Source organism: Leguminivora glycinivorella, chromosome 19 (genome assembly GCF_023078275.1).
Source record: "Leguminivora glycinivorella isolate SPB_JAAS2020 chromosome 19, LegGlyc_1.1, whole genome shotgun sequence".
Lineage (NCBI taxonomy): Eukaryota > Metazoa > Arthropoda > Insecta > Lepidoptera > Tortricidae > Leguminivora > Leguminivora glycinivorella.
Window position 1 is genome coordinate 7,450,475 of NC_062989.1, and position 14,290 is coordinate 7,464,764.

A 14,290-nucleotide genomic window follows, 5' to 3' on the forward strand; every position below is an offset into this window, starting at 1 on the left:
TATTATTATTTTCAAATTTTGGAATATCCCCCAATTTTATTGGAAAAGTTAAATCTCTAAAATTCAATTTATTTTTATGAACAATATACGATTTAGTACAGTTTGAACGATGGTTTGTTGGGGGGTATAATCCTGACAATACTGCCCATCTAAAACATTCTTGATCACTATTTTTTACATTAATAACTGCTTTTTTATTTTGAATATCTCTTGGTAACTCAATATAAGAAGAACCGCGCAACGGATTAAATTTGTTAACATTAACATCTAGATAGTTAAATTTTACTAAACCCCACCCACTGTCTTTTCTTTCAAAGTTAGATAATTTTGTTAATATATCCTTAATCACGGACTCGAAAATTTCATCCTTGTCGCTACTAGTATCAATAATATTGTTACATAATTGGAAATCAAAAGTATTATTGATTTGTTTGCTCTCTTGTGTAAAATCGGCATTTAGAATAAAGTTAACTTTCAATGCAAAATGATTACTAAGGGAACGATCCAATAATGCAAAGATTTTATCTCTATTCTTTTGTAAAATAGTTTCAGGTGTAAAAGGTTGGTAAACTTTTTCATTAAGTAGTATTCTATAAGTGGCCACCCTATTCTTAAACGCATTCTCAATTAATTGAACATCAATCCATTCTAAGTCAGATCTTATAACATTATTTTTATGAAGATTACTGTTTAAATGATTTTTAAAATATCTTTTAGACACTAACTTTTTACATACAGAACATTCAATTTCAGCATTATTATTTGTACTTACAATGACAGAAGGGGTTGGTTTAGATGACGTTGATGATGTAGGCTCAACAGCTAGGCGACTTTTCTTAACAGATACTTCTTCTTCTGTCTCTAAAACTGTAGCCGACCTTTTCAATCCACCTCCTATTTGAGAAGATCTAAAACAACGAAAACATATACATTTATAAATACTCTGATGCGAGATATAATTAAAAATATTTAAATGTTACTTCATTTATACTAACTCAAATCTTTTCGACACTGCTGACAATAGGCTTGCATCATTAAAACACCGTCAATTACATCTTCAGATACAGTTTTCTTCTTGGAATCGTTGATATAATGACCACTACATGGTGTAAAGTATGGTTTAATATCAAAATCTTCCACTAATGTAGAAGGTAATTTATTTTCTGTGTACCAGAGCCTTATACTGTTATGGAAACATTTTAAAATAAATTCTTTACTTAATTGTGCAATCTTGTCACGAGGTAAAGTGGGACCAATATGATAGTAAGTAAAAACCATTTTGGAAATGAACGTCACAAATAAGTATTACAATTATTGAAGCACGGTGGTAAAACACTGAATGATAACAATCTCAGATACCCCGTTTATATATGTGGGCTCTCCCACCTCACCATCAACGTAACAATAAGATCAAGTATCGCCTCGTTAAAAAACTATCCTATTGTTCAGCAGGTAATGGAATAATCGCTACAAGTAGAAACAAGATCCGGTCATAACAAGTTAAAACTCAACATGAAGCAGGTATTCGTTAAATGGTTTGAACATGCAGGAACATGAATATTTTAAGTGGAAATAACTTACGTCTCTCCGTGACATTGGCTCACAAGTCGGGCGGCTTCATATAACTCTTCATCTAGTTCGATTACTTCACAGAGTCTTATAAGTTCCGCATCATAAACATCACAGTTCAGAGAATCCATTGTCAAACGAAGCCGCCTCCCCACATTGAGTTTCTGCGTTAAGTAATTCAATAAAGAGTATACATTTTATAAAACAAAGAGGGTTATTACATATTAACAAATGTAGTGGACCGACTTAACACTTTTCGTCATTTTTAATGTGAAACAATGCAAAAGAATATCTTACAAGGAAATTTACTTAAATCATAAAAAGGAAAGATAAGAAATGTGAAACACTTTAACACTATCCTACTGCTATCGTTAAAAATTATATTTATCACTGTTTCTTATTATCTATAAAATATTTTACACATGTGTCCTTAGAAGCTAATTGTTTTGTAATATTATATACAATATTTCGCGTATTTTGTAATTCCAAGTCGTCTTCCAACGCAAAATACTTCAGTCTGACGTCCGCGTGCTTCCAGTGTTCCGTGGCTGGGATGTTTTTGATTGTTTGCATATCATATATCTCTATTTTAATTAAGTGAGATGAATACGCCCCATCATCTTGTCCAGATGATAAATTAGCCACGCCTTCTGGCGAACCTTTGCTTACATTCGAAGACCGTTTCAAGGTTTTACACTGCTTTTTAGGTCGTTCAAAGAAGCTGTCAATATTATTTCCAGGACGTTTCTTTGCGAGGGCTTGCTTAACTTTGAAACCAGCTGTACCTTCCTCATCGGTTGAATCACCCTGATTTTCCGGGTAGTAATAGTTCTTGAAAGTATTTTCAGAGAACTGAAACAATGAAAGACAATATTTTAAACACTATTAACAATTCTATTAATTAAATACAAAGAACACTAGACGAAACAATATTATAAAAAGGCAATATGGGTTACAGTAATTTAAAAAGAAAAACATACTCACGTCCATTGTTGGATCTGTCTATAAACACTTCACTTTTTAACGCACACTCCACTTCTCTATATACCACACTAGATACAAGGAGCTCTGGTACAGAAGGCTGCCTCTACAGGAATACTTATTCAGCCTCGACTCTCTTTGGCTTTTATACTCGTAATATGGTAGAGAGCAGGGGAACGTACCATAAATCTTGTTTCAACCAGTTCATCTTATACCTGAACGCAAACAATAAACTTTTTGTCATTTTACAATACAATAAACATCTATAATAAAGCAACTAAGTTGTTACAATAATAAATTCAAGTCACAAGAATTACCGGTGCGTTAGTCTAAAACATGTTTACACCAGTTAATGCTCTTTGTTAAATATGAATAGAAAGTATCATGCCTTGACATGTTCGTCGAAGGATCTCTTTACCCAAAACCCGAATTATTCAAATAAGCGGAAACAATAAATATATATTATCTTTAAAAATGCACAAAAGACATTTTTATTCACATAGAATTAGCCTTAAACATGTTTTAACCGGTTCTCAGTTTCTCACGTCGTAACAAGTTTATTGAAAGTATGCATTCTCTTAAACAATACACAAGTCATAAAAAATAATAATAGACATAGGTAAGTAAATTATTCAAAGAAGGTACAATAAATAAAGCAATTAAGCAAAAACGCAACTTCACAAAATTACCGAGGTTTATTCAGATACAAAACATTGAAATATATGTAAAAAAAGAAAGTTTGATAAGATGGGAAATTAACTTTTATTAAGACGTAATCAAAAAATTGACTTATTAATCATATGTACAAATTTGGTAATACAACAAAGAGATGTATGATAGAAATAGGTATAAGATATCATAAATATTCGAGAAAAAGAAAGATACGCTAGATAGGATCGTTAAGTTTAGGTATTTGGATAAACTTAAATGTAACTCAGAAGTTCTTAAGTTAAAACGTAATTATAATACATTTCATAAATACCTACATTTATAGAAATAAAAGTAAAAGTAGGTGAAACTCAGTTAGGTTTCATAAAGGTAAGTCTAGAATACTTAGGTTAACTAAGAGTAGGTTTTAATTAAATTTGGTTAGGTTACGAATGGAAAAGTTAGGTATTTTAATTAGGTTAGGTTAGGTTAGAATCGCAATCCATATGATTACAAAGTTATACTAAAAATTAATTATAAAATACCTATCAGTATGAGACACAAGGAAAAGGTGTGCATGACACTGCCAGGTAGCTGGGTAGGGTAACAATGGTCTAGCGCCGAGTCCAGATCGAACAATAGAAAGGGTCGGTAATCCTTTTGTGACCGTCGTGCACAAGTTTTATTGTGTAAAGAACGTATTCTGTAAATACTAGAAGGAGGCTTCTGAGAGCGTCGAGACCCAGCGCAATGAATCTAAATGGGGGGCTATTAGTTTTTTTTTTTTTTTTTTTTTTTTTTTTTTTTTTTTTTTTTTTTTTTTTTTTTTTTTTTTTTGGTTCAGTAAGACCATGGATGGGCGGTGGTGGGGTCCTGGGAGCAGGCCCCAGACCCGGGCTGGTAACGGGGGTACCCTACTACTGATGCTAGTGCGAGGAAGGGTTCTCTATGATAATATCGTACAATTTGGCGGGGATTTTAAAAAACAGTCAAACTTTGAAAGGAATTTGTTAACTCGTAAATGACATGATAGAACCTGAATTTTTATCTGGTAAGGTATGGACTGTCTATTATTATTAAGTACTTAAAATAATTACCTTTTCTCAAACATGGTATGAAATATTGATGTTATGTGCCTTATAATTGGCAGCGAAGTATGACGTTGCAGGTGCGGCTAGGACGATTGATAGATAATGGAATTTCATACAAACCTTGCAGGCCAAGGCCGGATTGTGACATAACATCCAGGTATTTAGCCAATTAAAAAAAAAACTATAAGAGGCTTTATAGACGTGCCGACTGCAACTGGTACGGGCCCTAGACAATATTTGATTTTGGGTGCGTTTTCATACAAAAAAATTTTTTTTCGTTTTTTTTTGAATTTTTTTTTAACTTTTTGTTTTTTTATAAGCGTATACGGGGCATCAAAGGGGAACGAAAATTCGATTATTTTTGCGCTACGACGCACCGTTTAGGAGATACAGCCATCCAAAGTTACTATTTTCGACTTTATTTATTTCATACCATGTTTGAGAAAAGCACTATACATACCTCGGCGGGAAATGGGGTTGCCCGCCTCAGACCTATCCGGCCTCGCTTCGCTCGGCCGTCTATATAGTTGCAGGCGTCTATAGGTGCCGAAGACATATGTCTTCGGCACCTATAGACGCCTGCAACTCAAGGAGTGTCGCGTGCGCGTTGCCAACTCATTAGAAACTTGTACACTCCTTTTTGCTGTGGTAAGTACACAGCAAAAAAATATTATTATTTTATATTAATTTTTTTAATTTGTGACTAGATGCAATTTTTTTTGTCGATCCAGTTTTTTTTTAGTTTCCTAAGCACATCACAACTATCGCGAAGCTAACAACCTTCTTTAATAGTGTCAACGACAACGATTGAACTTTGTGGGAAATAAATATAAAAATAACATGTTTACAATTTCTACGACCGTATCTAGGATCACATTAATATTATTGTATGCCAAAGCAACGGAACCCAAAAGCCGGAATTTAGCGTGACGTGGATACGCATAGGTATTATCCCTTATATCAGTATAACAAACGAATAAGAGCTCTTAAAAGGGTATGTTACAGTTGATTATGCTGTATCCTTAAACTATCAGTTACCTAAAGGTCACGGGCAGGGCTACCGGTGGATCGCGATAGTGATTATGATTACTTCTCGACAGAAGCGAGCCGCGGTTGGACGCAAGCTGCGCAGGAGACGGTGTAGTGACAGTGTTGTGACAGAAGGATTTTCTTTCAGGTTCGGAGATGTAAGTGTTTATATATTTCTTAGGCCGGGTTGGATAAAGCTGAGGATTTCAATTGAGTTTAATCGACAAATTCGCATCGTAGATCAACAATTAGGGCAATTAGGATTAGGGATAAGAATCGTATCCGTTTTTATATCGCGTTTTTAGAATTCTAATAAGGATCGGACGTAATTATCTTTAATATTTCTTTATTTTCTTTGGACTATTAAATTAAATTATACTATGAAATAAAAATAAACAAAAATAGGTCAGTTGCCAAGAATTTGTTTCTGAGGTTTTCAGCGGAGCAGTAATATACACATTTTTATGTTTTTTTTTTATTCATATATCTTAAGGACCTTAAGGTCAAACAGTTCGTTCTTTCTTACTCAGAATCGATAAATGTTAACTAAAAACTGTCCCATGGAAATTTGTAAGGTCAGTGCGTCATATATGTACCTACGCGTATTAAAGGTACTCGCACAAATTGAAAACATTCCATACTAAATCTTATCGGACGAAACTTTTTTAAAGGTTGGCTCTTTGAACAGCATGAAAATATAATTACATAAAAACAGCAAATTTTAAATTGATTCAATCGGATAAGTTTTGATTTAGAAGACCAACTATGTAATAATTGAAAATGAAATTACAATAAAAATTCAAATATCTTTTTGGAAAAGTACCCCTTCGGCCTCTATGCACGAAAATTTTGATAATTTTGTTTTATTTATCAACATTTAGGTACTTTCATAAGGAGAAACAGAATATTTTCAAAAACCAACATTTTGAACCATAAATCCAAATAAAAATGGAACTAACCTAACCATAAAATTAAAATTTTGAAAAAACCCCCGACCGCGACCTAGTGAACCGATTTTCATGAAACATGGCTAAGAACACTCCCGACTAACTCAGCTTTCGGATTAAAAAAAAACTAAATCAAAATCGGTTCATCCGTTCGAGCGCTACGATGCCACAGACAGACACACACAAAAACAGACAGACAAACAGACAGACAGACAGACATACACACAGACAGACACGTCAAACTTATAACACCCCTTCGTTTTTGCGTCGGGGGTTAAAAAGTCGTAAAAGGAGCTCTCATTAAATTTTTTAAAGAAAACTTATGCCTACGTGATTGGTAAACCATTACATATTAAATATTACAAAAAAAAACTCTTTGTAGAATAAAATAGATATGTATTTAAAGCCACGAAACAGTATAACATTATGATATTGAAGTGCTATGAGTAAAAAGTTACAAAGGTCCTTGTCCTTAGACTCATTTTCTTGTTCTTATGTGTAGTATACCCATACCCACTAATAGCACCCGTTCAAGGCTTACGGACGGGAAACTATGGTAACGTAACTAACACTGAACAAGTGAACACGGACTGATATACTCTTGTCCGTTTTTATAAAGCTTTGTTTTTTTGTTTGTCAACATCTGTAAATAATAATTTTCATATTTTACGTCTATATTAGAAATAAGTTCAGGGACAGCCACCCGACCCCTTAAAACAAATTATGCAAAGAGGCAATAACACAAATAACACACAATAGAAAAATAACTAATTATCAAATGTCTTGTTTGAAAAAACACACTAATGGTATCCTTAAAACATTTACTCGTAAACATTAAAGATTTGTCTTGACATCTATAAGGGAGATTTTAAATACAACGTGTTTCCGGTATCACTCAAACCCTCAGACACCCCAACTGATTTTTATTTTTTTAAACTCATCTAGAGTATTTATCTTTTAAGCTGATGGTTACTTTTTTAAATTGAATTTTTAGATTTCTGTACAGCTCTACTTGACTTTTAGCTCTACACTCAATAAAATAATTGCTAACTACCATCATAAACCATAAAACTATTTATTTGTGTACGTTACTGCAACGACATAAGGTTTATCAATAGACAGCTAAGATGTCATTGTAAAACACTTTAAAGCTTTGTCACAGTAAACTTCAAATTGGACAAGTAATCGCACTAAGCAAATTTAAACCCAATATTCAGAAAGACAAGGTTGTAATTAGGTACGAGTTCAATTTGTTATGACTTATGATAAACATTAAGATTAAACTGACAAACAACGTCAAACTCGTAGCGGAAAAAATAATCCCCCAAGTAACCAGCCAGTATTAATACCCCTAAATACTGAAAAAGGTAAACAACCTCTAGCAATGCGATATACACAATGTTGTATTACGAGTACAATAGGATAGGCACGTAAAAAATAACTAATCCTACTAAGTAATTTAAATAAAAATATTACCGCCATCAGGATATAGCTCAATCGATTCCACTCTCGATTCTGAACAAACGGTTTTCAGGTTTTTAGTGTTAAGTGAAACACGGTGTATATGTGCACTGTGCACGACCCTGTAAATGACAAATAAAAGTACGGGAGTAGAAAAAATAATTATGCTTAGGCATGAAATTGGCATCAGGCGCTATAAAAGGTGTTTTATAGTTTTAATTGTTTCTATTCATAGTCGTCAAATAGTTCATATACCATGAGTTGTATAAAGGAATTAAAATATTCTCGGTAGCTTCTTTGTTTACGAATGATGTGTAGTATGAGCATCTACTGAAAGTACTGAAGTCTTTATGCAGGTACTATTAATCTAAATATAAAGAACGATGATAAAATAAAGTCCTTGACTTTCGCGGACCAAGTTCTATTGATGTTATTTGTAAGGACAATTTAGAATCAAAAATAACGTAAGGTGGGGTAAGATTAAGGGGTTTGTCTTGAGGCCTAAGAAGAAATATGTTTCGTATAACGAAGCACTATGAGCGGGTTTCTATCTAACCCCGCAAGAAAAACCGTTCAATCTTCCCCACCTTACCTTATGTCACCCAATCTAGTAAATCTAGCAAGGAGTACCAGTACCACACATTACTAAACCTGTCAAAAGTAAAAAAGAATAAAGAATATTGTCTTCGGCGATAGTTTACAATATTCAAAAAAATTTTACCATTACTCTGTTAAAAAATAATTAACCAATTAATCTACACAAAATTGACAAAGAAACAAACTGCAAAATAATAATATTAAATAGTAATATTTCATAAAAAAAATAGAAAAAAAAATTACTAGGACCTCCCGCATAAAAGTCTACCAGCTTACCAAAAATTTTAGTTTACTGACTGTGCCGAAATACACGATATGTAAATGTATCTGTAATTCTGTATTAACTCAGCTCTCAAAAAATCTCATTATTCGGAAACTGTACATTATCAAAATTTACCAATATCCTTCCATTACTTGTCAAGTGTCAGGTGCCAGTGTCAATGTCAACTAAAAATGTGTCTAATGTGACGGCACTGTACCTGTAAATGACATTTGCCACGCACTTTTACGTAAAATTAATTTTCTGTGTGAAACAAAGTTTTTCTTTCAATATCCATACTAATATTATAAATGGGAAAGTGTGTGTGTCTGTTTGTCCGTCTTTCACGGCAAAACGGAGCGACGAATTGAAGTGATTTTTTAAGTGGAGATAGTTCAAGGGATAGAGAGTGACATAGGCTACTTTTTGTCTCTTTCTAACGCGAGCGAAGCCGCGGGCAAAAGCTAGTAATATACAAAGTAGGCAGATGTGCACATTTTTATTTAGTTCTTTATAGTGTGCAAAGATCTGTACTAAAATGGAGTTGGGCGGGACATGTTGCTAGGCAGAGTGATGGTAGGTGGACTAAAATGTTAACGGAATGGTGGCCGCTTACAGACGTAAGAAGCGCTTGGCATCCGTTAGCTCGTTGGGTGGACGACATCCGCAAGGTTGCGGGTCACAACTGGATGAGACTAGCTCAGGACCGGGATACATGGCGTACTAGAAGAGAGGCCTATGCTCAGCAGTGGGCGATAAAGGGCTGATATGATAATGATGATGATGAAAGATCTTTCCTAATTTTCTCAAGGATTACACGTATGGGATATCATTGCCAGCCCATTTCCGCCAGCCATAGCTGCTAAAATAAGTTAAGTTAGAGAGACGTTCAAGCGCCTGGTAAAAGTTTGTCCATCCACTCTTAGCCCATGATCAAAATAACAAAAATAACTCTTATGAACGCCTAAAATATTTAAAGAGTTCCTTTTACTCCTCAGGATCTCATCATGAAATCAGGAGTTCTGACATCATATTACAAAAAAAATAGCCGAATTTATGATTTTTTTTTTTTTAATACTACGTCGGTGGCAAACAAGTATACGGCCCGCCTGATGTAAAGCGGTCACCGTAACCTATGGAGGCCTGCAACTCAAACAGTGTCACATGCGCGTTGCCACCCCATTAGAAACGTGTACATTCCCTTTTGCTGTGATGATAATCTCCTCCTACTTTTAGTCGGTCATAAATTAGATATTTCTAATTTTTGTCATACACACCCGTTTCATTCAAACTTTGAGCTTCCTTTCCATTTATGAACTTTCATTTCGAATATTAATTTGTTATCAATCAAATAACACGAATTTGCTGTCGGAAATCAATTTTAAGATAGTCATCTTTCTTGTAATATCCATATTGCAATATTGTTTTTAACCCCCGACGCAAAAACAACGGGGTGTTATAAGTTTGACGTGTCTGTCTGCCTGTTTGTCTGTTTGTCTGTCTGTCTGTCTGTCTGTCTGTCTGCCTGTTTGTCTGTCTGTCTGTCTGTGCGTTACTGTCTGTAACCGATTTCGATTTAGTTTTTTTTGTTTGAAAGCTGAGTTAGTCGGGAGTGTTATTAGCCATGTTTCATAAAAATTTCAAAATTTTAATTTTGTTAAGTTTTTTCGAAATTTTAATTTTGTGGTTAGGTTATTCAACAAAATACTAATAATACATACCATACATAGTTACATACATACCACGTACCTACTTGATACAATACACATAAATAATGTTACCCAAGAAAATTATATAATGGTGGGAGAGTATTTAATAGTTTTAAATAATTTTTATCAAAGAGAACAAAGGCATATATACTAATATATAGTCAGCCAATAAACAATAGGCTACTAGACTCATATCATATCGAATTTGGCACAGTAAATGATTGTATTTTGTAGTATTTGTCATAAAAAAAACAATATTTATAGATTTTGGGTATAAAAAGTGTATTTTGACTACGTATTTTTGATTAAAAATATGTGAATTTTTTTATTTATTTTAGCCACCGAAAACGCTGTCAGCGTTGAACTGACGTCATCGAATTCAAACCTTACTGCATGTCAAAACAATCACTGACATATTGAACTTTATGCCTTCATACTTAATAACTCGTCCAGTTACGCGCACAGTGCAGACGCGTCGCAATTTATTTAAAAAAATACATGAATTTATCGGCAATCTATTCTCAACCTTGTGCACGTATCAGTAACAATACTTTTAAGTTAACTACGTACGCGGTGTTTACGTCCTTTCCGCTGCATGAATACAAGTGCGCGCTGTGCAGTGACGTAGTGACCACGGAGCTATGAGCACTCTACAACGCACCCCGCCTGGAGGCGGCATTACGGTCAGCGGCGCGGGGCTTAGTGGATCGCAACCAAACTTGGCCTTCTCCTCAGAACAAGATAATGCACAAATCACCTTCCGCAACAAACGCAAACTCTCAAGCGAAAATGATCACATCCTCTCAGACCTTGCGGAACTGAAAAAACAAATGTCGGACATGATGCATTTATTAAGCACTAATAATATAGCGCAGACAGAGAGGATGAACCAACTCTGTGATAATGTGAGTAATATAAAAAATCAAGTTACTGACATACGTAACAGCATAGACAACGTAATTATTGAGCAAAATAACATGAAAGACCAGTTAAACAGCCTGCAGACATCCATGAATGTTACTGAATCAAGACTTGGACTTCTAGAGACAGATTTTAATGGACTAAAAACATCTCAACAAATAGAGCCATCTGATCCTCAAATTTCTTATGAAAACCTGATCGCGGAATGCCGGGAACGCAATTTACGAGCAAAAAATATAGTTATAGCAGGCATTCCGGAACCTGACCTTACTTTACCAGCAAATGCTGAATACGACTATAATGAAATAGTAAAAGTTACCAAATCGATATTCAGTGACTGTCCTGAACCTAAGCAGTATTTTCGCTTAGGGAAACCGCAGGAAAACAAACCGCGCCCTATAAAAGTATGTTTTGCGTTAGAGGATACAGTAACATATATACTGAGAAACAAGAGCAAAGTGAAGCTAAATAATATTAAAATATACTCGGACCAAACCCCACAACAACGTAAAGTACTCGAAAACCTTCAAAAAGAACTACAGCGACGCATTTCTAATGGCGAGACAAATTTACGAATTGGTTATGTAAAGGGAGCCCCAAGAATTCTAGACTCACAGCCAAAAAATCCAATCCGACCGTCCACACGAAGACAGCAGCAGGGAAGTGCTGATTCCGTCGGGCGGTCGTATTTCGTACCAAATAGCTACCTCTTACACTGAAATAAAATTGAGTAAAAAGTCTCTGAAATGTTTCTATGCGAATGTTCGAAGCATAGTCAAGCCGGGTAAATTTGATGAGTTGAAATGCATAATTGAATCGTTTGACACTACTATTCATATAATTGCACTCACAGAGACATGGATAAAGGATGAAGAAGAAGCCAAGAGACTACATCTTACAGGTTACTCGCATTACTACAACTACAGACACACTGGCAGAGGTGGAGGAGTTTCAATTTATGTACAGAACACATTGAAACATAATTTGATCGAGGAATGCTGCATTAATGAAAACCACTTTGTCTGGGTTCATATAGAAAAATTTTCCTTGGACATTGGTACGATATATAAACCAGAACGAACAAACTCAGAATCGTTTCTCGAGGAATACTCTCGTCAGCTTAGATCTAGAAAACGAGTCTTGATATTTGGCGACTTCAACTATGACATCTTACATCCAAAAAGTGTGACTAAAGATTACAAGCAAACACTAAAAGAAAATGACATCACAATCTTAAATAAAATAGATCAAGAACACAGTACAAGACAGACGCCTACGACGAACACAATTCTGGATCATGTATGCACAAACCTAAAGCAAAACGACTTTCACTTAACACTAATAGATTCATCAATGGCCGATCATAAACAAATTTACCTCGAGATTAAACAATACCAGCCACCTGCAAAGAAAGTAATAGAGTATAAAGCACTAAATTACGAAAAATTATACAGAACTATAGAAGAAAACAAAAACAATGAGAACTGCGTTTATGATATATTCGAGGTCAAATTACTAACATGCTTACAAAAAAGTAGAATTACAAAACTTAAGACTTTGAACCCACCGAGACAAGAGTGGATAAATAAGGATATCATAAATGCAATAGATCACAGGAATAAACTATGGCAGGAATACAAGAGAAATAATACGGAGGAAACTCTAAAGAAAGTACAGGCAGAGAGAAAGATGGTATCAGAAAATATACAAACAGCAAAAAACATTTATTATCACAAGGCTTTTAAAGAATGTACGGATAAACCATTGAAGATGTGGAACCTGATTGGCAATCTCTCTAACAACAAAATAAAAGATAACGTAAATCCAGGCCAACTAGACGTAAACTCAAGAATTGTTAAGGACCCGAAGGACATCTGCGAAGAATTTAATCTTTATTTTTCTACAATTGGCATCTCTTTAGCAAGTCAAATTCCACCTGTGCAAACACAATTCTGCGATGTTGGCAATGGCGATAAACTCAGATACCTAAAACCCACTACTGAAGATGAAATTCAAAAAATAATACACAATCTAAAAACGAATACTAGTTCCGGTCTAGATGAAATTACTGCTAAATCTTTAAAATGTATCTCGCCAATAATAATCCCTGAACTTACACGGTGTATAAACAAAAACATAGAAAACGGTACCTTCCCTGACAGTTTAAAAATGGCAAAAGTTACTCCAATTTATAAATCAGGTAAAAAGTCAGAACCGGGAAATTACCGACCTGTCTCTGTACTCTCAACCGTATCAAAAATATACGAAAAAATTATTTATTCACGTCTCGATAAATTTTTAGAAGCTAAAAATTTTATATCGCAGAAACAATACGGTTTCCGACCAAAATCTAATACCCTATCTGCCACAATAGACCTTGTCACTAAAATAAAAATTAAGATTGATCAAAAACAAATTGTTCTTGGAATATTTATAGACCTCAGGAAGGCGTTCGATACAGTGAGCCATGACATATTATTAAAAAAGTTAAACAATGCGGGAATTGTAGACAAAGCACACGACATTCTTAAGAGCTACCTTGAAAATCGTTTTCAAATTGTAAAAATAGGCATGGATAAGAGCGGCCCCAGACCCGTCAATTGTGGTGTCCCACAAGGCTCGATTCTGGGCCCGCTTTTATTCTTGATTTATATTAATAATATCCAAGACATCGGACTGAAAGGCGACTTGACGCTTTATGCCGATGATACGAGCATCTTTTACAGTGCAACATGTATTGAAGAAATCATGATAAATGTACAAAACGATTTAGATATTTTAAATGATTGGTTTCAGTCTAATCTACTTACCATAAACATCTCCAAAACAAACTTTGTAATTTTCTCTGCAATTAATAAAAAAATTAACGATTTTTCTCCACCAACAATAAATGGGCAAGTCATTAACCGCAAACCACACGAAAAATATCTGGGCCTAATCCTGGATTCTCAATTGACGTGGAAACCGCATATAGAAAAAACTAAAGCTAAACTTTCGTCACTGACGGGGGCCCTCCGAAATATTGCACGATGTTTACCACGTAAAGTTAAATTCCTCATCTACAACTCCCTAGCTAAG

General features: G+C 34.6%; 2 protein-coding genes across 3 annotated transcripts in view; one reads left to right on the plus strand and one right to left on the minus strand.

Moving 5' to 3' along the window:
- Positions 1–14,290, minus strand: part of LOC125236514 (flotillin-2) — a 490,988-nt gene that overhangs the window by 354,117 nt on the left and 122,581 nt on the right.
- The window catches only part of LOC125236511 (glucose dehydrogenase [FAD, quinone]-like), a 28,591-nt gene continuing 19,684 nt past the window's right edge, over positions 5,384–14,290 (plus strand). Inside the window, exon 1 of one of the 2 annotated variants that reach the window (XM_048143333.1) lies at positions 5,384–5,476. The gene's annotated coding sequence lies outside the window, so the exon portion shown is untranslated. The remainder of the gene's footprint in view (positions 5,477–14,290) is intronic. The other variant, XM_048143334.1, reaches the window with a different exon arrangement.